Genomic DNA, 23,909 nt, shown 5'->3' with positions numbered 1-23,909 from the left:
TTCTTTTTTTGCTCTGACTTCAGCTGGTAAAAATACACTGGTGGTGTCCGCCTACCTCATGTCCAAAATATAAAGAAAGAAGATTTTACAGCTCAAAACAGTCACAGATATAGTTCTACAAAGATTTAGAAGAGTACTTTACCCCAACACCGTATAATAGACAATAGGTACGATGTTACAGTCAGTTGGTGTATGTCGGTGATTCTGGGGCCTGTAGTTCCACTCAGGGAAGACTTCTCACGTAACGATTCCACCGTCGACATCTGCTACTCCTTTGTCCCTACACTTAACACTGAACTTCTAGCTGTTCATTTGAATGGTTTTATCACTCGCTATAGCTTATAACATATAATTTCCAAGTGGCACACAATGTATATCTGCCCAACCCGGAGATGCGAATACGAGAGGTATCCTCCCTGCGTAGAAATACAGGCCCCAAAATCACAGACATACAGTAACTTACTGTAACACAGCACCTTCTAACTTCTTTCTTTATATTTCATATATACAGCATGTTTGATCATTGTCTTTGTTACATATTTTGCCTTTTTGAGTCAATGAAGAAAATGCTTTCTCTTATTTTGATACATGTATACATCCAAATTCAATGTTACTGGTCAATGAGACGAAATACAGCTGAAAAAAACAGAACAATTGTACAACACATGACTTAAGACACAATATGGAAATAATAAATGAGTAAATATAAAAAACATATTCTGCCTGCACTAATTTGTGTGTGTTCATAAATGCCTTAGACAAAACTTGTAGCAGATACTGATAGAATGATGGCGGCCTATCCGCGTGCCTAATGACCGCATCTAACAGCATCAAAGGTCCTATGATGATGTAAGTTCAGGTTATCAGACCCCGTGGTCGGGCCTGGATTTCAGGCCGTAAAATGGGCCCAGAAGTGTGCCTATATTACACTCTTGTAAAACTGTATATAAATACATTACACCTTAAGACGACAAAACGCCCAAAAACCTCTGTGATGTACTGAATGATGGAAATTTGCAGCAGGATACTTTACTTTTTGTTTAAATCTTATTATAAATGTAACAAAGTTCTAAAAAAAAAAACCAGGGCTGCAAACAACCTAGACGACATGAGTTGTGAGGAGACAAGTAAAACTTTCAGCACCTCAGTCACATGTCACTTACCTGTACGAGTCTGATATTCACTGCCCATCACTTTGTAATGTCCTAGCATTGAGTGTATAAAATATGCCATAGATCAGTAGCGTCCTAGAAAGCCACCATGAGATCAGCACTATCCAACACAAACGTATCGTCTGCGGGAAGGAAGTGTGACTCCAGATCAGGTAATGTGCGAGGAATCCCATCTGCAGATGAAAGAGTGTCTGACTCCTCCTTTACAACCCATCTGTGTTTTACTAGCACCTCTATTGAGTGGAGTCTGGGAAACCAACAACGTCCTTCACAAGTCTGAATAGCAGCAGCTACAATACAAAGTGGCTGTCACAGACGTTTTCTTTTTGCTGGCAGCTAACCGCAATATTTCGGTCAATAATGGCAAACAGAGCAACTCTGCAGCATGTTTGGCTTTTTACTGTCCAGAAGAACTAAAAATGCAGTCAGAGAAGCGCATAGTCAAGGTATTCCCAGGGTCTCGACAACACAATTCCTATGACATTCACAGTATGGAACAATTTCAAAGGGTCTTCAGAGCTCAATGCACCCCAAGGGAAAAATATAGTATTATTTAGAGGTTGCACGGAATATTTTTCAGCAGAGTAAAATTGCACATGAGCCCTGTTCACACTGAGGTTTTTTTATGCATTTTGTGCTGCTGTCATTCCTCGTCTTCTTAGTATGGGTGTTGTGCTGTAAATGATAAAAAATGCAGAGGAGAACTACACCGATACCGGTTCATGTGAACACAGCCGATTAAGAGGCAGAATGTAAAACAAAATACTGAGAACGTATTCAGACCCCTTCGTTTTTTCCATATTTTGTTACATTGCAGCCTTAGGCCTCATGCACACGACCGTAGCCATGTGCACGGCCGTAATTTCGGCCGGCCACTGAGTGACACCCACGAGCCGCCCACAAATCGCGGGCCGTGCACATGGCCGTGTCCATTATTTCCTATGAGCCTGGACCGCAGAACACGGCTGTAATAAGACATGTCCGTTCTTTCTGCGGTCCGGGCTCCTGGGCCATGCACGGACCGTGGAAACCACGGTCGTGTGCATAAGCGCATAGAAATGAATGGGGCCGCAATTCTCCAGTGGATTTTCGGGGGAATTGCGGCCGCAAAAGCACGTTCGTGTGCATGGGGCCTTAGCCTGTACATTGGGAAATCTCCACGCTAAGTGTATCTGTTGGACTTCATTAGCACAACATAGAACTCCATCGGACTGGTATACGTCAGTATAACGCAAAACAAAAAGTATGAAACAACATACAAGACTACGCTATTCCATATCCACGGAATCCAGTAGAGAAAAATATACCGACTTGTATCTACAACGGCCTTATGCAAAGAAGAGGGGTGGGAATGACTCCACACTCCACACTCCACACTCCACACTCCACACTCCACACTCCACACTCCACACTCCACACTCCACACTCCACACTCCACACTCCACACTCCACACCTAAACCCAGGCTGTAGTACACAGCCTCTCTGTATGTGCACAGGGATTTCATCCATGTGGATGGCACTCTGAACCGATTTGGGTATGAATCCATCGTTGCAGATCACATCCTCCCATACATGCTGTTTGTCTTCCCCGGGACAGATGGAATCTTCCAGCAGGACAATGCGACATGTTACACAGCTAGAAATGTCCGACAGTGGTTGGAGGAGCACGACCAAAACATCCAAGTACTTCCCCGGCCCCCTAATTCGCCAAACTTGAACCCTATTGAGCATCTGTGGGACCACCTCAATCGTCTTGTTGGCTGTATGGATCCTCCCCCAAGCACCCTCCAGCAAATGTGGGATGCACTGAAGTCAGCATGACTCTAGATAGCTGAAACAACCTACCAGCACCTTATAGATTCACCACCAGCCAGTCTAGCTGCTGTCCGTGCTGCACACGGCAGATACTCTGGATATTAGACTGGTGGTCATAATAATGTGGCGCGACTGTGAGATTTTATATATATATATATATATATATATATATATATATATATATATATAAAAATAATGTTTTTTCTACAAAAATAAGCTATATGACTCACAGGGGAGGGGGACACATACTATTGTACTTAATTGTGTCCGCATCCTTAGGACACGGATACAATTGAAGGCGCTGGCGAGGCAAGGGAACCATCAGTTCCCTGCCTCTTCATTCGGCGCCTTTCTTGTGATGCAGGCGGCACTATAACGTCATCACGCCACCTGCGACGTTCCGCTGGAGCAGGACTGGTCAGGACAGACCAGGCCTGCATCACTAGATTAGAGGACGGCGCAGGAACAGCAACAAGGTGAATGATCGCTAGTGACCTGGTTGCTAGCAATCATTTACCTACTTTTGAAAGTAGGTGAATGACCATTATTAACTCCTAGCGCAGAGACTCCTTTGTATCCGAAGTAATCCCCGCACTAGGTTCATTTAGTTGTGCACGAAGCCGGGATGCACCAAAATTCTAGCGCATCTCTGCTGATCCTGTACCCCTTACAAGCCTCCGTAAACTAAGGAGTGACAACTCTAAGCTGTCATTAATTATTTTACATCACGTAGTGATTGACAGAATCCATTATTAAGGCAGGGCTTGGTGTTAGCTGGTGAAAAGGCTATGACTAACCTCCCATTATTACCACGGTACCCACTGCCACCAAGAGTACCGGGAAGAGCCGGGTATGATCTAGTACCAGACATCTGTAGTGATGGACGGGTACTGGTGTGGCCGCAGACTGGTATTAAAAAAATGCGGGCCTTCCCACCCTGACAATGCTAGGCTGCTGCTGCTGTTTTGTATCTAACTGGTAATGAACCAGCCAGATCCAACACAGCAGCAGATATAGACAGTGATGTCAGGGGCTTCCCCAGAGCCGGAGTCCCGGAGCAGAGCCTATACTTTTATTTATGGGAGACAAGGTGTCCAAAATTATCCTTTCCTTTTCTCGTGTGTTTACATACTAAAGCTATTTAGCACGAAGATGCATTGACGATTATATAATGAAAATTGTTATTGAGGGCTCTGTTTAACGGTACATTCATACATGGAGGATTTCTTGTGGACACTGCAGCAAATCTGCAACACAGATCTCAATGCAGATGGCAACGCGTATTTCCTCTGATTTTTGGGAGACAAAGAAAAACAAAAAACTTTTCATGTCATTTCCAGTTCCTGGACAGAAAACTGCAATGATGATCCGCAACACAAAGTACAACTGCAGATTTCATTGTAGATTTTTTTTTTTTTACCATTCAATGAAAAAAATTCATTGAATTCAATAGAAAAATTCTGCACTAAATCTGCAGCAAATCCGTGACAGAATGAGCATGCTGCAGAATTTAAAATCTGCTCCACATACTATTTTCTGCAACGTATGTACTACCTAAAAATAAAACTCCCATATTTATTTTCTATGAAATTACACTCCAATGCCGATTTCCGCTTCGTTTAAACATGGCCTAACATATTTGTCAAAAATGTATACGTTTATTAGCATTTCAGCAGTGGTCGCTATAACACTTTTACAGGCGTCACTAATGCGTCCCCATCAGCCTGTCTTCTATTCACTTCTTCTCATCAAGCTAAAGCCAGGCACTGGTGGAGGACAGCAGTGGGTGGCCAGTGTTTAGCAAGGCAAAATAAGAAGTACCGATTTAACTGGTTGCCGACACAGGACGAGTATGCTCGTCCTGAGCGGCGAGCACTTCGCGCATTAGGACGAGCATATTCGTCCTGTGTGACAGCCGTCTGTGCGCGCGATCGAGAGCGGGGCAACGGCTGTAATACACAGCCACGGCCCCGCTCTGACAGCGGAGAGGAGAGAAACATCTTCTCTCCGCCGTTAACCCTTTGAACGCTGCGATGACAGCTGATCGCGGCGTTCAAGGAGAGGGGACTGCACATTGATCGCGTCATAGAAAATAACTGTGACGCGATCAAAGCCCACAACTCCATTGAAGGACCCCAGGGCTGTCTGTACACAGGCAGTTGTTAGGGCATACCTCAGTATGCCCTAACAACAGGAAATATGTTCAATCAGTAACAGGCTAATGTACTGGCATATAGATCTATGCCAGTACATTGCAGTTACAAAATAAAAATAAAAATGATAAATCCCTTTATGGGATTAAAAAAAAGAAGTTAAATAAAAAGTAAAAAAAATACACAGAAACACAAATTTTTTATAATAAATAAACTTTTTAAAATATAAGTCCCAAAGCATGAAATAATATAGACGTATTTGGTATCGCCACGACCGTAACAACCTGTACAACAAATGTATGACATCATTTATGATGATCAGTGTATGGTGTAAAAAAAAAAATATTAAAACTGCAGCGGAACTGCTTTTTTTCTGCATTTTCGACAAAATAAAAATGTATAGAAATTAAACGATAATGTATTTGTACCAAAAAATGGTACCTACATAAAGTACAACTCGTCCCGCAAAAAACAAAGTCACATACAACTACGTCGTACAAAAAATAAAAGAGTTATGAGCGTCGGGATGCAAAGAGGGGAAATGTAAAAAAAATTGCTCTGTCCTCAAGGCCAAAATTGGCCGTTTCCTTAAGGGGTTAAAACACTCCTGCATTCCAGCACAGACTCCGATGAGTATCCCCGTTGCCATCTGGGGTCTACATTCAATTTTAATGCTGGGGTCTGTATTAATTAATTTTGAATTTATTATGGGGTCTAGGGTTGTCACGATACCAGAAATTGGACTTCGATACGAATACTTTGTGTAGTATTGCGATTCTTGATACCAAAACTATTTTTTAAAGAAAGTTCTTCCATTTTCTGATGTGAGGCAAATGTTGTGATTGATTTTGAACCTCCATGTGCCTCACATTAATAATAATTAACCCCATCATGTACCTTACAGGCATAATAGGCAACATTGGGTTAATGTGTGAGGTACATGATGGGGTTAATTACTATTAATGTGAGGCACATAGAGGTTCTAAATTCATCATACCATGTGCCTCACATTTATTTATTTTTTACAGCGTACACATCATAAATGACGCTATAAATTTGCTATGCAGGTTATTACGGTCGTGACGCATCAACTGAATGGATTCGCTAATAACGCACCGCACACGCATTTGCATGCGTGTTCGGTTCGTGGTTTTCACGCACCCATTGACTTCAATGGGCGTGTACGTGCGTGATAACGCACCTATATACGACATGCAGGGAGTTTCACTCAGCGGACTCCCGCATGTGTGAACGCCCCCATTGAAATCAATGGGTCCGCGTGCTGTGCGTTGTTTCAACGCACAGCACACGGACGTAATTCACACTCGTGTGAATGGGGCCTCACAGTTCAGCCCAAAAAAAAAATCTTTCTTTTTCCTCACAGTCAGTTGCCATTGGCTGACCAGTTGACAAGCAGACGATTGTTTGGTTTTGGGGTGTTGGAAACCATCAGGATTTATAGCATTAGGCTAGGGTTACACGGTAACTTTAGTCACGACACAGGTCGTGCGGCCAAAGATCACTGTGTGCCCCTGCATGCATCGCACGTAATTAAAGTGAACGTGGCCACTTTGCGACCCGCAGGTTGCTGCAACTCGACATGTTTCATGGCCAAAGTTGTCGTGTCGTCCTAGCCCAACTATGTGAAAAGCATTCATTTGTGGCGCTAATTGGGATTACGGTTCCCAAAATGCAAATGGTGGAATAGGAATTCCCTCAACAAGTCAGTTTGTGAGGAGCAGGTAAATACGCATTGTTAGAAGTTAGGGTATGTTCACACGCAGTGTTTTCAGGCAGATTTCGGGGCGTTTAAAACGCCTGAAAAAACGGAAGCTGAACGCCTACAAACATCTGCCCATTGAAATCAAAGGGAAAAACAGCATGTAGTTCATACTGGGCGTCTGTTTACGCCTCTGTTTAAAAAAACGGAGCGTAAAAAGACGCTCCGTAAAAAGAAGTAGCATGTCACTTCTTGAGGTGTTTTTTGGAGCTAATTTTCCATTGAACACTATGGGTATGTTCACACGGCAGCGTCCGTTAGGGCTGAAATTACGGGGCTGTTTTCAGGAGAAAACAGCTCCGTAATTTCAGCCGTAATGGCATGTTGAGGCACTTTTTCGCTGCGTCCATTACGGACGTAAATGGAGCTGTTTTTCCATGGAGTCCATGGAAAACGGCTCCATTTAACGTCTGAAGAAGTGACAGGCACTTCTTTGACGCGAGCGTCTATTTACTTGTCTTATTTATTTATTTGTCTTTTGACAGCGGGGCGTAAAAAAATGACCGTCGGAACAGAACATCGTAAGGCCCATTCAAATGAATGGGCAGATGTTTGCCGACGCTATCTTGCCGCATTTTCGGACGTAAATCGAGGCGGAAAACGCCCGAATTACGTCCGTAAATAAGCTGTGTGAACATAAACTAAGAAAAACACCTCAAAAAACGCCTGAAGAGAAGCCTCAAAAGAAGCTCCAAATTTCATTTTCAGCTTCAAAAACGCCTGAAAATCAGAGGCTGTTTTCTCTGCAATCAGCTCCGTATTTTCAGACGTTTTTTGTTAAGCGTGTGAACATACCCCTAGAGCAATGCTTTCTTGCAGACATGGGAAGTTTTGAGCATCACATACGCCACATATACTATTATATTACCACAAACTGTATACTCCTCCATGGCTAGAAATACTTCTTAGCGTTTGTTCACACGCAGTGTTTTCAGGCGTATTTCGTGGGAGTAAAGGCCGACAAACAGCTTGCATTGAAATCAATGTGACAACTGGCGTTTAGTTCAGACGGGGCATTTTTTTACACCACTGTTTGAAAAAAACCACGCTTAAAAATAGGCCGCGTAAAAGAAGTAGCATGTCACTTCTTGAGCCATTTTTGGAGCGTTTTTTCATAGGGTCAATTGAAAAACAGCTCCTAAAACGCCTTAAGAAAAAAGCCTCAAAAAAACGTTTTCTGCTTAAAAAACGGCTGAAAATCAGAGGCTGTTTTCCCTTGAAAACCGCTCCGTACATTTCAGACGTTTTTAATTGTGTGTTTGAACATATGCTTACGGTGATGGCATAACAGGAGGATCAGCCATAAATATCTGATCAGTGGTGGGGGGTCCAACTTTCAGCACCCCAGCCGACCAGCTGTTTTGAAAGGACCGAGACGGTCCTGCTAGCACTGCTTTACTACTCAAAACTGAAACGCTGATGCACTTGTAGTGGTGGTTTACAGTATTACAGCCTTCTCCCATTCAAGTGGATGGTAGACTATGCTGCTGCACTAACTTCTGCTGTTCTTACATTCAATGCGTTACGGTGCGGTCACACATAGCATACTTTCTCCATAGGCATACATTATAGATTTCCGCAGTGTATGTTTACTTAGCGGAAAACTACAATGTATACCTATGGAAAAAATATTCCGCAACTCAGATTTTTCTAGTTCTTGCATTGAGGAATATTTCTCCAATAGGCTTATACTGTAAAGTTTTCTGCAGCGTTCGTTTTTGCTGCAGAAATACTAAGCAAGTACGCCACATGTGACTGCACGTTTAGGCTACATGCACACTTTGCAGAATTTGATGCAGATAAAAGCAGGTAATTCATCAGGTAAATTCTGCACTCTTAGGGTACGTTCACACGCAGTAGCAAAATACGTCTGAAATTACGGAGCGGTTTTCAGGCAAAAACAGCTCCTGATTTTCAGAAGTTTTTGCAAGTACTCGCATTTTTCGTGGCGTCTTTTACGGACGTTATTGGAGCTGTTTTTCAATTGAGTCAATGAAAAACGGCTCCAAAAACGTCCCAAGAAGTGACATGCACTTCTTTGACGCGGGCGTATTTTTACTCGCCGTCTTTTGACAGCGACGCGTAAAATTACACCTCGTCTGAACAGAACATCGTAAAACCCATTGAAGGCAATGGGCAGATGTTTGTAGGCGTAATGGAGACGTCTTTTCAGGCATAATACGCCAAAATTACGTCTGAAAACAGTGTGTGTGAACATACCCTAATATTGCGTTTTCTGATTCGTTTTTAGGTGTGGATTTTACATTTTGATGCGGAAAGAGGTGCGGATTTTATGCTGCGGATTTTGGTGCGTTTTAATTATAAAGTAGTCAGATACAATTCTAAGATGGAAACGCAAGAAAATAAAAAAATGGACATTCTGCAGATTTTAAAATCCCCACTGTAGGTCAGTCTATGTGCAGATGGTACTGTATTACTCTGCGGATTTGCCGCAGGAAAATCTGCATGGCAAATCCGAACCGAATACGCATTGTGTGTATGTGGACTTAGACCTGGTTCCCACGTAGCGTAAACGCTGCGGAATTTTTGCAATGGAATTCTGGGGTCATCCTGGCTGCAGCATCACATGGCCTGCAACGTCATCCAGGGTTGCCGGACTACGTGCAGAGAAGAGGAAGGGGGTAAGTATGAATGGCTTTTTTTCCACAGCGCTGCTTTCCGTAGTGGAAATTCTGTTTGAAAAACCGCACCATAATGCAGTGCGGTTTTTCAGACAGAAGGTGCTGCGGGGGTTCCAGGTCGGATAACCTGCGCAGTTTTTACCCGTGGGAACCCGGCCTTAGGGTGGATTCGCACATGGCAGATTTTTTTTTTTAAACTCGTTTTATTGAAGGAGATACATAAACACCATGATAAAAGACATTTCTGGGCCCCCGCACAGCGGACATGCCCAACATTAATACAAAAGTGCGTGTTACAATATGATGTCAGCAATGCATGGCATTACAATCAATCTCAAATTTAAACCTGAATCAAACTAAAACATAGCATATAAACCTTTCACAATCGTTCATAGTGCACGATGTTCCATATTTTCTTAGAAGCAAGAATATATCACCATATGCAGAAGACAGAGAGCCCGCAAATCCCGATTCCATCTAAGCGACCTAAGGTATCTATAATGTCGCATCCCATCTTTAAACTATTCCTTACCCAAACAGATAGGAGAGGTAACCTCTCCCCCCCCCCCCCTTTTTACAAAACACCTTGTGTGGGGACTGCTCTAAGAGCCCTAGATAAAGCATTGTTGGAGTAGGATGTGAGCTCAGAGTTACACCATTGATCCCACACCCGATGAAATTTATCAGGGCATCTTCTATTAACATAAACAATTCGTTCATAAGGTATCATGGAATTAATCAGTTCTATCCACATAGATTTAGTAGGAGCCCGAGGATTCATCCACCCGATAGCGATAGCCTTCCTAGCCATAAATAACGTCTCCCGAAGGCACGTACGTGTTGGATTAGTATACATCCCATCCTCCACCAATCCAAATAGGCAAACTCCTGGTTCCAGTCTATCTGGGACTTCCAATACCCGGGATAACAGGTCAGTAACTTCAGACCACAAAACTTGAAGTAAAGGACATTCCCATATCATGTGATGAAAATCAGCCGGTTCATAGCGACACCTGTGACACCTGGGTTTAGGCCGTCTACCCATTTTATAAAGACGGACCGGGGTAAGATAACTCTGGTGTATGTTGTAAAGCTGTATAAGCTTATTGTTAATAGCAGGAGAAACAAATCTATGTGACTCTAATAGATCCAATCTGGAATCCTCATCTAGGGATGGGATCAAGGTCTGCCACTTGCCCATTGCTGGGAGAGCTGCTTTATTTGCCTTCGCATGTATAAGGTAAGAATATATGGAGGAGATTAACCCTCCGGGGCCCTGTGATCTAATAACCCCAATCAAGGGATAAGTGGAAATAGGTGTTCCTCTTCCCCTATACTGAGTCAGCAGTGAGTGGCGCAATTGCAAATACTTATAGAAAGCTCGTCTTGGAGCTTGATAGGTTTCCTCCACTTGAGTAAAGGACAGCATCACATTATTCACAAATAAATCTCCCACCGTATTCACTCCCAGTGTCGACCAAAATGTATCATCCTGTGAGGAGAATAACTGATCCAATGCCACATTCTGCCATAGGGGTGTTTCCGCTATTATTTGGTCCTCTCCTGAGATCTTAAGTGCCGCCGACCAGACATTACAAGCCACCCTATGTATCGGTAAAGATTTCCTACTAAGGGGAAGTGAGGGTTCTAATACAGGCCAGAGTTTAGGAATATCAAGATAGTTTGCCAGACATAGTTCCAATCCCTCTGGTACGTCAGGTGACACCCAGGCGGCCATATACTTGAGCTGGCCCGCTAGATAGTATACATATAAATCAGAGAGGGCCATTCCCCCTAAATCTCTGGGTCGTTGTAATTTTGCTAGCTGTAACTTAGATCTAGAAGATCCCCATATGAATTTAATTAGTTGCAATTCCATTTCCTGTAAAAATGACCTTGGGATATATACAAATATGTGTAGCAGAATATAAAGACATTTAGGCTGAACCACTATTTTAATAAGGTTAATACGTCCTGCTATGGATAGAGGTAGTCCCGACCATATCTTAAATTTATCTCGAAACATCGGAATTAGGGGAGCCACATTTGCTTGTACCATGTCAGCGTCTAATCTCGTGATTTGAATTCCCAAATACTTAAATCTAGAGACCACCCTCAAACCACCCACCAATGAACCCACCCTAACATTTCTGCACGGGGAAAAGTACATCAGACACGACTTGCCCCAATTAATGGATAGTCTAGAAAAATCTCCAAACCTATCAATTATGGTCATTTCTACATCTAGAGACTCATCAGGAGATGACATAAATAGCAACAGGTCGTCAGCATATAGTGCAACTCAGTGTTCCGCAGAGTTTAGGGGTATGCCCCGGTATATCACATCAGATCTAAGTAGAATTGCTAGGGGTTCTACAGCGATTGCGAATAATAAAGGTGAAAAGCGGACACCCCTGTCTGGTACCCCGAGCCAAATCAAAGTATGGAGAGAGCTGTCCGTTCAAGAACACTGCCACTCTGGGATGTAGATACAATAAGGAGACCCACTGACAAAACACAGGACCAAATCCAAACCCACGCAGAACATTAAGTAAATATGGCCACTCAATAGAGTCAAAGGCCTTTGCTGCATCCAAAGATGCCAAGGCCCAGTCCGCACCCTGTCGCGATGCAATCTGAAAGACAATTTGGACTCTGCGTAGGTTGTCTGACATACTTCTCCCCTGTATAAACCCAGCTTGGTCAGATTGGATGATAGAGGGCATAATACCATTAAGTCTATTTGCCAATACCTTAGTTAAACTTTTATAATCTACGTTAAGTAATGCTATGGGCCTGTAGGAAGAACAATCCAGGGGATCTTTATCCGGTTTAAGTATCACCACTACTGTGGCTTCATAGGAGTCGGGGAGGGACCCCGCTACCAAGGATTTATGATAGGTATGAAGGAGTTCTGGGAGTAACTGCTCTTGGTATCTCAAATAAACTTCCAAAGGTATGCCATCCGGCCCCGAGGCTTTCCCCTTAGACATGTCCTTCACTGCCTCAGTCAGCTCTTCTATCGTGATCATGCCATCAAGTAGGAGACTCTGTTCATTAGTTATAGAGGGGCAGGTGATAGATTCACAATATGCCTGCAGCTCTTCTGCAGTTTCCATAGTTCTAGAGACATATAAGTCTTTGTAAAAATCAGAAAATGCAGAAAGTATATCTGACGTAGCAGTGAGAATACCACCATTAGGGCTTCTAATTTTCAAAATAGCTGGGGAGGAAGTATTCTGGTGGATGAGATGTGCTAACAGGCTGTTGGATTGGTTTCCCTGTTCAAAGTATTTCTGGTTTGCAAAGAACATTTTACGTTTGCTTTTTTCCGTCAGATACATTAAATATTGTCTTCCTGCTCGTAACCAGCTAACCCTATTATTTTCCGATGGGTCCGAGACATAAGTGGCTTCTAGTACCTTGCAGGAGTTAGCTAGTTCCTGTTCCCTTTTAACCAATTCCTTTTTAATATAAGAAATGGAGGACTGGAGACAGCCCCTCAAGTAGGCTTTTAATGCATCCCAGTAAGCTGAGTGGATCGTACCATTTCCATTGCCCTGTGTGTAAATGTGAATTTGATCAGGAATGCGATCCTGCTGGGTAAATTGAGTTAACCAAAATGGGTGTATTTTCCTACAGATATGGTTCCTTCTCTGGGACGTGGTCAATTTTATCATCATAGGGGAGTGATCAGAAAACACCCGGGGTAAATGTTCCACAGATGAGATCATTGAACACGCGCGCACGTTACCGCAAATGTAGTCAATCCGGGACAGTGCATTTCTCCCCGGGGTATAAAATTTATATTCTAGAACATCCGGCCACATGTACCTCCAAAGATCATGCCATCCCACCTCTTCCAGGAATAGCAATAAAGGAAGGGGTCTAGCTATACCAGGGGGATCTGTCCCCACATCCGGACGAAATCTGTCCAATGTAGGATTTGCTACAGTATTATAGTCTCCCATGCAGAGGACCGTAGCTTGGGGATACTCTGATGCAAAGTTGGCTGCCTCATATAATACCGCTAGGGATTGTGTCGGGGGTATATAAATGCCCAGGATAACAAAAGGGTGGCTCTCTATCCAGGCATGCACAAAAATATATCTCCCATCTGGGTCTCTTTGCATAACTCCTGGCTCCCACCTCAGGGACTTGTGAACCAGCAAGGAGACCACCCTGGAATATGAGGAGTGCGTGGAGTGTGCTGACCATTGTATCCATGGTTTCCTCATAAATGTAATAGTGTCAGACATTAAGTGCGTTTCTTGCAAACATATTATTTGTGGGCCTCTTGCTCTGATCTGAGAGAAGATTTGATTACGTTTACGTGGCTCTCCCAGTCCCCGCACATTCCAAGACATAACACTTAGAGACATCATGCACCGCTAAATGAACAATCCTTAAAATACAAAAGTAAAAGATTTAACAAAACAACAATTTCCGAACTAGGGGAATATATCCCTTCTGAATCACGGGGGTAGTCTGTTTGAGACTGGAAACTCCGCACAGACTATTGCTCCATCCTCCCCCCTCCAGCGTCTCCTACCCACACAAGACAGGCATACAACCCGTCATATAAGTACCCGCAATAATATGGAGTAACAAGTCGCCCCAGGGCGGACTGGCAACCCTTTCAAGGACAATCCAGTATCCCAATCCAGTAACAACAATATAAGCAAAGTAAAATACAGTGGTTAGAGAGAGTGTACATTCAATGAAAACATATCAGATATACCGATATTATACCACAAAGCAGCACCCTGGATCCGCGTCAAGAGGAAAGGAAAAACAAAAGTTCCAAAAGCAAACCGCAGCTCCACAAAAGTCACCAAGTCTCCGTGTCCACGATTCTAGGTGTCGGATAACAAAACCGCAATCATGGTCTGGGGCCTGGGTTATTTCGGCTGTTCAGCCATACGTCAGCCTCTCCCGGAGTATTGAAAAAGATAGATTTATCATGATGTACGACTCGGAGCCGTGCTGGGAATACCATGGAGTATTGAATCTGAAGATCTCTCAACCGTCGTTTAACGCCAACAAATGTAGCACAAGCTTTCTGGAGTGCTGCCGAGAAATCTGGAAAAATCGTGACCGTAGCGGTGTTGTGAGTGATCTGGCCCTTTTGGCGCGCAGCTCTCAAAATGGCGTCTCTATCCTTACTGCTGAGTAAACTAACCAACATAGGCCTAGGCATGGCCCCTGGCGGTGGTGGTGTGGCGGGAACGCGATTTGCTCGTTCAACCGCATAAGCCGCAGATAGTGTAGCGTCAGGCAGCGTATCTTTGAGCCATTGCTCCATAAATGTCCCTGGGTCCTTGCCTTCAGCCCGCTCTGGCAGGCCCAGGATATGAACATTATTCCTGCGCATCCTATTCTCGAGATCATCCGATCTTTGTGCCCATGCTTCTGCTGCCCTTTCCAGGGCCCCGATTTGCCGCGCCACAGGGGCAGAATCATCCTCTATTTGCAAGATCCGAAGTTCGGTATCACGAACCCAATCTCTTAGCTTCTGGAGATCCTGACGCATCAAACCAAGGTCCTCCTTAACCTCATCTATTTTCCCAGTAAGAGAAGTAGTAGACTCACGTATAGCAGTCAGGAGCTGTGCTGTGACTTGTTTTAGTGATGGTTCCGGATCCTCATCTCCCTGAGGGTCCGCCTCGTCATGCTGCTGTCCAGGAGCAACGGTGCCATGATGGCTACTTGCTCTGGCGAACTCTTTGAGGCGGTCAGCGGCCGCTGAATTGCGTGTCTTACTCATGTTGAGCTCTCCTCTACTATGCCTGCGATTGCCCCAAGTTCAAGGAGTATTTGCGGGAAGTTTTACGGCAGAATTAGTGCAGAAACACTGAAGCCGGGACGGAGCTCTCACAGCATGCGACTGCTCGCGGCGGGAGTCAGCCACGCCCCCCGCACATGGCAGATTTTGTTGCAGAAATTTCTGTGAAAAAGGTTGCCTATTTTGTCCATGTGATCTCTTTCAAGATTAATTTGATACCTTGTATATTCGGTGCACAGTCGCTTTTTTTTCACACACCGCTTTATCTGGCTCTACAAGGACTATGATCGTCAACATAGGTATATTTACAATTGTCTCCATGATAGCTATATAGTGGTGATAGTGGTTTAGGGAAGGTCAAAACTGCTGACAGACTACCTTTAACTAGAGTCTCTACATTATTATCCCCTCTTAAATCGCAACTTTTGGAAAACATGAATTACCTACTTAGAAAGTGACTGGCACACTATCATTTACATGGCATGACTCAGCCACAATGACCGTCAGCAGAGAAAACATCTTATCTCATATCATACAAGCACAGATGGAATGGGTGTCATATTAAAAAAAAAAAAAAAATTCTCACCCCCTTTTAGGGAAGGGCTACAAACTTCTGTTAAAAAAAACAATTTTCATCACTTTAGTCCAGGATCACAATCGGGAAATGTATTAACCTTTCGACGCCAGTCACAAAAGGCCCAAATGTTGCAGTTGCGTTGAAAATTGCAGCTTTTGGACATTTTACGTCACCCTCGCCACTTTGGGGGGAAAAAGGACTCTGCGGGCCGACAAATTTATTACAATTTACCCCGGAAAACTGCTGTATATTATACCGGAAATTAGATTTCACTCTGTGGGGTGTAGCTGCTCCTCTTTTCCCCACCCGGCTCACTCAGCATGCCGCACAGCGTCATGAGTGCTTCGTCGCATACAAGGCCCTAACACTGCTTGGTGTCAGGACCTTGTATGAGCCGCGGCATGCTGAGGGGATCCGGTGGCAAGAAGCAAAGAGGAGCGGTGAGGTGAGAATACATATTTTTTATTTTATGTTCGATGTGGTGGCGATGGATGGCGCACAGCCGCAGTTGCTACGCTACAGTTGTGGCGCACAGCCAGTCGAAAGACGCAACACATTAAGGGGTGTTTGCCTCTTAATAAATGTGTCACATCTTACTTCAGTGGAGCAGAAAGCGAAGACTGGCGTGTGAAACGCCAGCCTTAGTAAATCTGCCCATAGAGTTTTGATGCGGTTTTTGGCTGTTTTTATTTTTGAGCCAACGTCAGACGTGGATCCAAAAGAAAGGAAAGGTATTAAAATAAAAAACTTTAGCATCTCCATTCTTTTGTGTCCACTACTATTTTTGGTTTAAAGAGGATCTTTTTATATATTCATACTGCCCCCCGCCCGCCTCCCACCGCTGATTGACACTTTTCTCTCTATGCAGAGTAATAGGGAGAAAAGTGTCATTCAGCATCTGGAGGGCGGGGGGTGTAAATATAGGAATATACTTGGACTCATGTTTGCAGCGCTGGACGCACTCTATAAGAAGTACAAAATAAAAACTACGGAACATTAACCGATAAGTGACAGCATATTGAAATCAATAAATAAATGTGACAAACTGCATTTAAAACTCTGTGTGTGATCCTGACCTAACACTTCTCATCAGAACGCCCAGCTAGTAAAAGTATTAAAAACGCCCCGATGTACGCACATAATACACGCCCACTTGGACTTTTACTTTTAAACACGCCCACTTGGACTTTTGCAAGCCTCATTTGCATAACTACAAAAATGGTCATAACTTGGCCAAAAATGCTAGTTTTTTAAAAATAAAAACGTTACTGTAATCTACATTGCAGCGCCGATCTGCTGCAATAGCAGATAGGGGCTGCAAAATCTGGTGACAGAGCCTCTTTAAGGAGTTGACTGAACAAGACACCTCCTTCCATGATAAACACCATAGAAAGGGTCCTCTGCTCCAGGTCCGCCTTTATTAGCTAGTGCCAAAAGAAAGAGCAGCTCCCGCTCTGACAGACTCGGCCCGACCACGTATTACTTGGTCACCCATTCATTTGAATATTTTATTACCCTTGCAGCGGCTACTGCAGAAGAAATGTGTGGCCGGCAGAAACGTCCCCAGTGATAAAAGATCATGGTACTGGCCGGACACAGAGCAATAAACTGACTGCCAGAGCGGCTACCTTTTAATCCGTTAGTAACCGCCAATACGCCTTTTCATGGCGGCCACTAATGGGCTTTATTCGCATGCATACGCCTTTTCACAGAGCTGGAACAGAATAAACAGAGCAGGGAGCCGTTAAATCTCCCTGCTCTCAGAGGTAGCTGAGGGCTGGGGGCGTCCCTGCTCGAACAGGTGAGATCGATTTTAGTATGGATCTCACCAGTTTAACCCCTCAGATGCGGCGCTCAATAGCGAGCGCCGTATCTGACTAGTTTTGGAGAGAGGGAGGGAGCTCCCTCTCTCTCCCACCGACACCCGGCGATAAGATCGCCAAGTGTCTGTGTCGTCTATGGCAGCCAGGGGCCTAATAAAAGGCCCCCAGGTCTGCCTGTAGCAAATGCCTGCTAGATCATGCCGGAGGCATGGCCTAGCAGATGCCGGTCCGCTTTAAACGGAAAGGCAGTAATACACTGCAATACAAAAGTATTGCAGTGTATTATAAAAGCGATCGGAGGATCACATATTAAAGTCCCCTAGTGGTACTAGTAAAAAAGTTTAAAAAAAGGTTTAATAAAGTTAATTTAAAAAAAAATGAAAAACCCACTTTTTCCCTTTACAAAATGCTTTATTATTGAAAAAACTAAATAAAGTTAAAGTTATACATATTTGGTATCGCTGCGTCCGTAACGACCCCGACTATAAAGCTATTACATTATTTAAACCGAAAGGTGAACTCCGTAAAAAATAAGATAAGAAACAATGGAAAAATTGCTGCTTTCTGTGAATCCTGCCTTAAAATTTTTTTTATAAAAAGTGATCAAATAGTCGCATCTACTTCAAAATAGTACCAATAAAAACTACAAGTTGTCCCGCAAAACAAAAAACCCTCATACAACTGCATCGGCAGAAAAATAAAAAAAAAAGTTATGGCTCTTCAAATATGGAGACACAAAACAAAATAATTTTGAAAAAAAAATAAAAGTGTTTTTACTGTGTAAAAGCAGTAAAACATACAAAATCTATACAAATTTGGTATCGTTGCAATAGTAACAACCCGATGAATAAAGTTATTATGTTATTTACACCACACGGTAAACGGCGTAGATTTAGGACGCAAAAGGTAAAATTTCTGGGTTTTTTCTATTCCCCCCCCCCCCAAAAAGTTAATCAATAAATTATATGTACCCCAAAATGGTGCTATTAACTCCTTAGTGACCACTAATACGCCTTTTCACGTGATTCACTAATGGGCTTTAGGCTAGGCTGACGCCTTTTCACGTCAGCCTAGTCTAAGTCCTGCACGGGTCTCCCGTGCAGGCAGGAGCCGGGGCTCTGCTGTCTGATCACAGCTGAGCTCCTGCTCCAACGCCCGCGATCGAAGTTTACTTCGATCGCGGCCGTTTAACCCGTTAAATGCCGCCGTCAATAGCGACCGCGGCATTTAACTTTGTTTACAGAGGGAGTGCGCTCCCTCTGTCACCCATCGGCGGCCCGCGAATGAAATCGCGGGTCTCCGATGGGGTGTCATGGCAGCCGGGGGCTTGATAAAAGCTCCCAGGTCTGCCCTGGACATATTCCTGTTAGGACGCGCCGGAGGCACGTCCTAACAGATTGCCTGTCAGATTTACACTGACAGGCAATAATGCTCTGGTATACGAAGTATACCAGAGCATTATAGCAGCGATCGGAATATCGCACAGTAAAGTCCCCTAGTGGGACTAATAAAATCAGTCATCAAAGTGAAATAAAGATTATTAATAAAAAGTACAGTAAAAAAATAAATAAAACAATTTTTTTCCATAAAAAGTGGTTTTATTTAGTAAAAGTGTAAAAAAAAAAAAAAAGTACACATATGTGGTATCGCCGCGACCGTAATGACTCCATTAATAAAGTTAATATGTAATTTAAACCGCAAAGTGAACACCGTAAAAAAAAAACGCAAAAAACCATGGCAAAATTGCAATTTTTTTCCATTGCCCCCCAAAAAAGTCATAATAAAAATGAATCAATAAGTCCCATGCACCCCAAAACAGTACCATTCAAAACTACGTCTTGTCCCGCAGAAAACAAGCCCAAAAAATCACTACATTGATGGAAAAATAAAAAAATTACGGCTCTTGGAAAGCGACGATGCAAAAGCAAATAATTTTAGTTCAAAAGTGTTTTTATTGTGCAAAAGTCGTAAAACATAAAAAAAAACTCTACATATGTGGTATCGCCGTAATCGTACCGACCCATAGAATAAAGGTAACATGTTATTTATGTCGCATAGTGAACGGCGTCAATTTAAAAACGCATAGAACAATGGCGAAATTTCAGTTTTTTTTTATAATCCCCCCCAAAAAGGTTAATAAAAGTTAATATAAAAATTATATGTACCCAAAAATGGTGCCATTAAAAAGCACAACTAATCCCGCAAAAAACAAGTCCTCATACAGCTATGTAGACGAAAAAATAAAAACGTTATAGCTCTTTGAATGCGACTATAGAAAAACGAATAAAATAGCTTGGTCATTAGGGCCTAAAATGGGCTGGTCACTAAGGGGTTAAAAAATACAACTTGTCCCGCAAAAAACAAGACCTTATACAGCTATGTCGACGCAAAAATAAAAAAGTTATAGCTCTTGGAATGAGACGATGGAAAAACGTAAAAAATAGGCTGGCCATTAAGGTTTAAAATAGGCTGGTCATTAAAGGGTTAAAGAGGTTTTCTTCTGTTGAGACAACTTATTTATCCACATGATTTCCCTTATAAAAGAACTTGGACATATCTAGTCTTACCCCCACCACAGTACTGGTCCACTTGACAAATTTAAGCAGCACTCCAGACTCCCATCCTAAGGGAAATCTTAGTATACGTGAGCCAGTAACCAGATAATCTTTATTTCCCCCTGGTGAATTAGTTGCCTGGAGTTTAGAATTATTCGGTCCTTGCTGTAAAGGAAATCAGCTGGCATCCCGGTGAGCTGGCATCCTGGTGAGCCGGCATCCCGGTGAGCCGGCATCCTGCTTATACACAGAAGCCAATCCGAACAGGCAGAGTTGTAGCCTTCATAGGGAAAGAGAGCAGCCTGTAATGCTGCAGTCGCTCTGCTCTAATGCTGGCCATAGACATTCCATTTCTTTACAGCAATCTAAGGTCTATTGAGTTCCAGATCTTTGGCCGAGGACTGCCCATCCAGGATAGATTTTTCCTGTCGGAACCCCTTTACTTACCTTGGAAATAAGTGGCACTTATTGTCTGGCAGCCGGAGGCGAGTGTTAAAAGGGTTATCGGTGCTTTATATAAATAAAAAATTAATACCTGAATATGATATAATTTAATGAAAAAAAAAGTCCATACGCACCTTCTGATCCCATTCTGTTCCAGCATCGCCAGTCTATGGTCCCCCTGCCAGTTTCTACATTGTCTGGAGCAGCGACATGCTGTACCGGAATGTGACCGTCCTGCTAATCACTGACCGAAGCAATGTTCGCAGTAAGAAAGGCTCCTGACGACTGCAGCCAGACACCAGTAGCACTGAAGCAGCAACAGATTGGAAGGGGAGTATGGTCTTTTTTTTCCCCCACTAAATTATGCCATATGCAGGTAAAAGTTAATTCTTTAAAAAAAACCTGGTGCCTGATAAGACATCTTATGCATATTGGCCACCTGTATGAAGCACAACTAGAAAGTAGGCAAGCAACTAAACCTTAGGCCACATTCACACGAACGTGTTTTTGCGGCCGCAATTCCCCCAAAAATCCACGGGAGAATTGCGGCCCCATTCATTTCTATGGGGCCATGCACACGACCGTAGTTTTTACAGTCCGTGCATGGCACGGGAACCCGCACCGCAGAAAGAACGGGCATGTCCTATTACGGCCGTCTTCTGCGGTCCGGGCTCATTGAAAACAATGACGGCGGCCATGTGCATGTCCTACGATTTGCGGGTGGCCCGCGGCTGACAGTCCGCAGCCGGCCGACCCGAAAATCACGGCCGTGCACACGGCTACGGTCGTGTGCATGAGGCCTAAGGAAAAATAAAGAGGTAAACTAAACCCGTAAATACATTCATATCATTTGTAAGTGAAGAAATGTATCTCCGCTGTAACTAATACTAGAAAACGTAGTCATTAGGCCTTATTCACACCAACGTTGAAAACGTCCTTATGACGGCCGTTAAAACAACGGCCGTCACACGGACCTATGCAATTCAATGGGGCCATTCAGACATGGTGTTTTTCACACAGTGTGTTTCCGTTGCGTGAAGCTCACCACATGTCCTTTTCGTGTGCATTTTTTTGCTCATCACGCACCCTTTGAAGTCAATGGGTGTATGAAAATCATGGACAGCACACGGACGCACATCCTTGCTAATAAGAAATGAAGAGGAAAATAAATAAATAAAATAGAAATGTGTACATAAACAGACATAACTGATGCCACACAGAACCGCAACGCATGACAAACGTGTCTGTTTTTTGCGGACGCAAAACGGACACGTTCGTCTGAATAAGGCCTTATACTGTCAAAAACAAGCACTCTTTTACAGACAATGGGGGAGTTTTCGGGTGAAATTGGATTGATAAAAAATATGGCATCTGCCAAATACGACATTTATGAAGCCCCCACTGACACTGTTTGCTTGTAACGTGAAAAAGGTGTCGGGTCTCCAAGTAGCTCATCATCACGCGACTGACCTACCTGTTTCCCGCCATTTCTCTACAGAGAAAAGTGGTGGTGAATGATAGATACAACCTCAAGCATGCGCCATGTTGGGGAATACAGCGGCTAAATATGCCCCATTCTGTTTAAGGCTATGTTCACACGGAGTATTTTGGGGGAGGAATATCTGCCTCAAAATTCCGTTTGGAACTTTGAGGCAGATATTCCTCTCCCTGCACGCCGATTTTCGCGGCGATTATCGCGCCGTTTTTCGCCCACGGCCATTGAGCGCCGCGGGCATAAAACAGCGAGAAATACGCTTTCTCCTGCCTCCCATTGAAGTCAATGGGAGGTCAGAGGCGGAAGCGCCCGAAGATAGAAGATAGGGCATGTCGCTTCTTTTTCCCGCGAGGCAGTTTTACTGCTCCCGGGAAAAAGACGCCGACACCTCCCATTGAAATCAATGGGAGGCGTTCTCGGGCCGTTTTTGCCGAGTTTTGCGACGCGGTTTCCGCGTCAAAAAACTCGGCAAAATTCCCCATGTGAACATAGCCTTATAGTCTGGAGTAGATGAGACGTCCAAACTAAAGTTTACTGAATGGAAACTTCTTTACATGATCATTGACTTCTACAGCATACAAGTGTTGGGTTGCGCACATAGCGAAAATAATTAGGTTCCTATCGCCGCAACCATCTCGTGACACATGCCATGTCTGTAGCTCCGTGATTTATTTCCTAAATAACCAAACCAGCAAATTCTATGACCCTCAGATTTATCCTCTGTGATTTAGGTTGTAGAAAGTCTATCTTGCAGCCATCAATGTTTGAGTAGGTCTGTCACTGATTCTCCATGACAGGAGCCCAGAAGTGACACTAGTAGGTCACATTCATTATTCATATACATAAAGCGATGGGAGGACCATAATGGATGGGTCAGTAGACACACATAAAGCTGCTACTACGACCACTCTCATTGTCCACTGCACTATGGCATGTATGACACTCGATTTCAGGGGTTCCCTCTTGTTTGTAAATATAGGACCCTCATTACATGGCTCCGGTATAAACAGTCAGGCATTATACCCCCCCACCTGTCACATCACAGTGGCTCTTGTCCCGCCTTCCCCCGGTGGTTTACCTGTGTGGCCGTGTACTGGAGGCCGCCGTGGGATGATAGAAGAAGTGAGCGCTCACCTTAGTAGACACCACGCGCTATCAGCCCCGGTAGTGTGCTGCCTCCCGAACCGTCGCGACCATTGAATGACCTCTCAGCTGCCGCCTACTCTCACAGTCACCGTGTCAGTCTCCATCTACGCGTCCACCCGTATAATGCTCAGCCGCCTGGTCTATAGCTCCCCTGTGTCGCTCCACAGTGAGGACCTCACGGCGCCGCCATGTTGCCACTGAGCGCGTCCCCGCCTGTAGTTTCTGTTCATGAGAAGAGAGGAGGGGGCGCACGAGGGTCTCAGCTACACACACTGATATCAATGGAGCTATTCTTCCTGCCTTGCACCTCAGTTAGTGGGAACCTTCCAGTGGGGGTGTAGATAGATGCCTATGTATACACACAAAAAAGTAAATAAAATAAAAAAAATAAAAATATATATATATATATGTATATACACACGTATACATGTAAACATTTGTAGGTAATAGTCAGTGTCCCCATAACTGAACCAATCGCGGAGCCCCATAAAGTGCCAGCAACAGCTCCAATTTCCTTCCAC

General features: G+C 43.8%; 1 protein-coding gene across 8 annotated transcripts in view; it reads right to left on the bottom strand.

Moving 5' to 3' along the window:
- The window catches only part of SCML2 (Scm polycomb group protein like 2), a 91,562-nt gene extending 67,972 nt beyond the window's left edge, over nucleotides 1-23,590 (bottom strand). For 7 of the 8 annotated variants that reach the window (XR_012881444.1, XM_075852960.1, XM_075852961.1 and 4 more), the window contains exon 1: nucleotides 23,377-23,590. The gene's annotated coding sequence lies outside the window, so the exon portion shown is untranslated. Of the gene's footprint in view, nucleotides 1-23,320 lie in introns of all 8 variants that reach the window. The other variant, XM_075852957.1, reaches the window with a different exon arrangement.
- Between the last annotated feature and the right edge of the window lie 319 nt (nucleotides 23,591-23,909).

This window comes from Rhinoderma darwinii, chromosome 2, assembly GCF_050947455.1.
Source record: "Rhinoderma darwinii isolate aRhiDar2 chromosome 2, aRhiDar2.hap1, whole genome shotgun sequence".
Taxonomy (NCBI): Eukaryota; Metazoa; Chordata; class Amphibia; order Anura; family Rhinodermatidae; genus Rhinoderma; species Rhinoderma darwinii.
The sequence above is the reverse complement of the archived record's forward strand: the minus strand, read 5'-3'. Positions and strand labels throughout refer to the sequence as shown.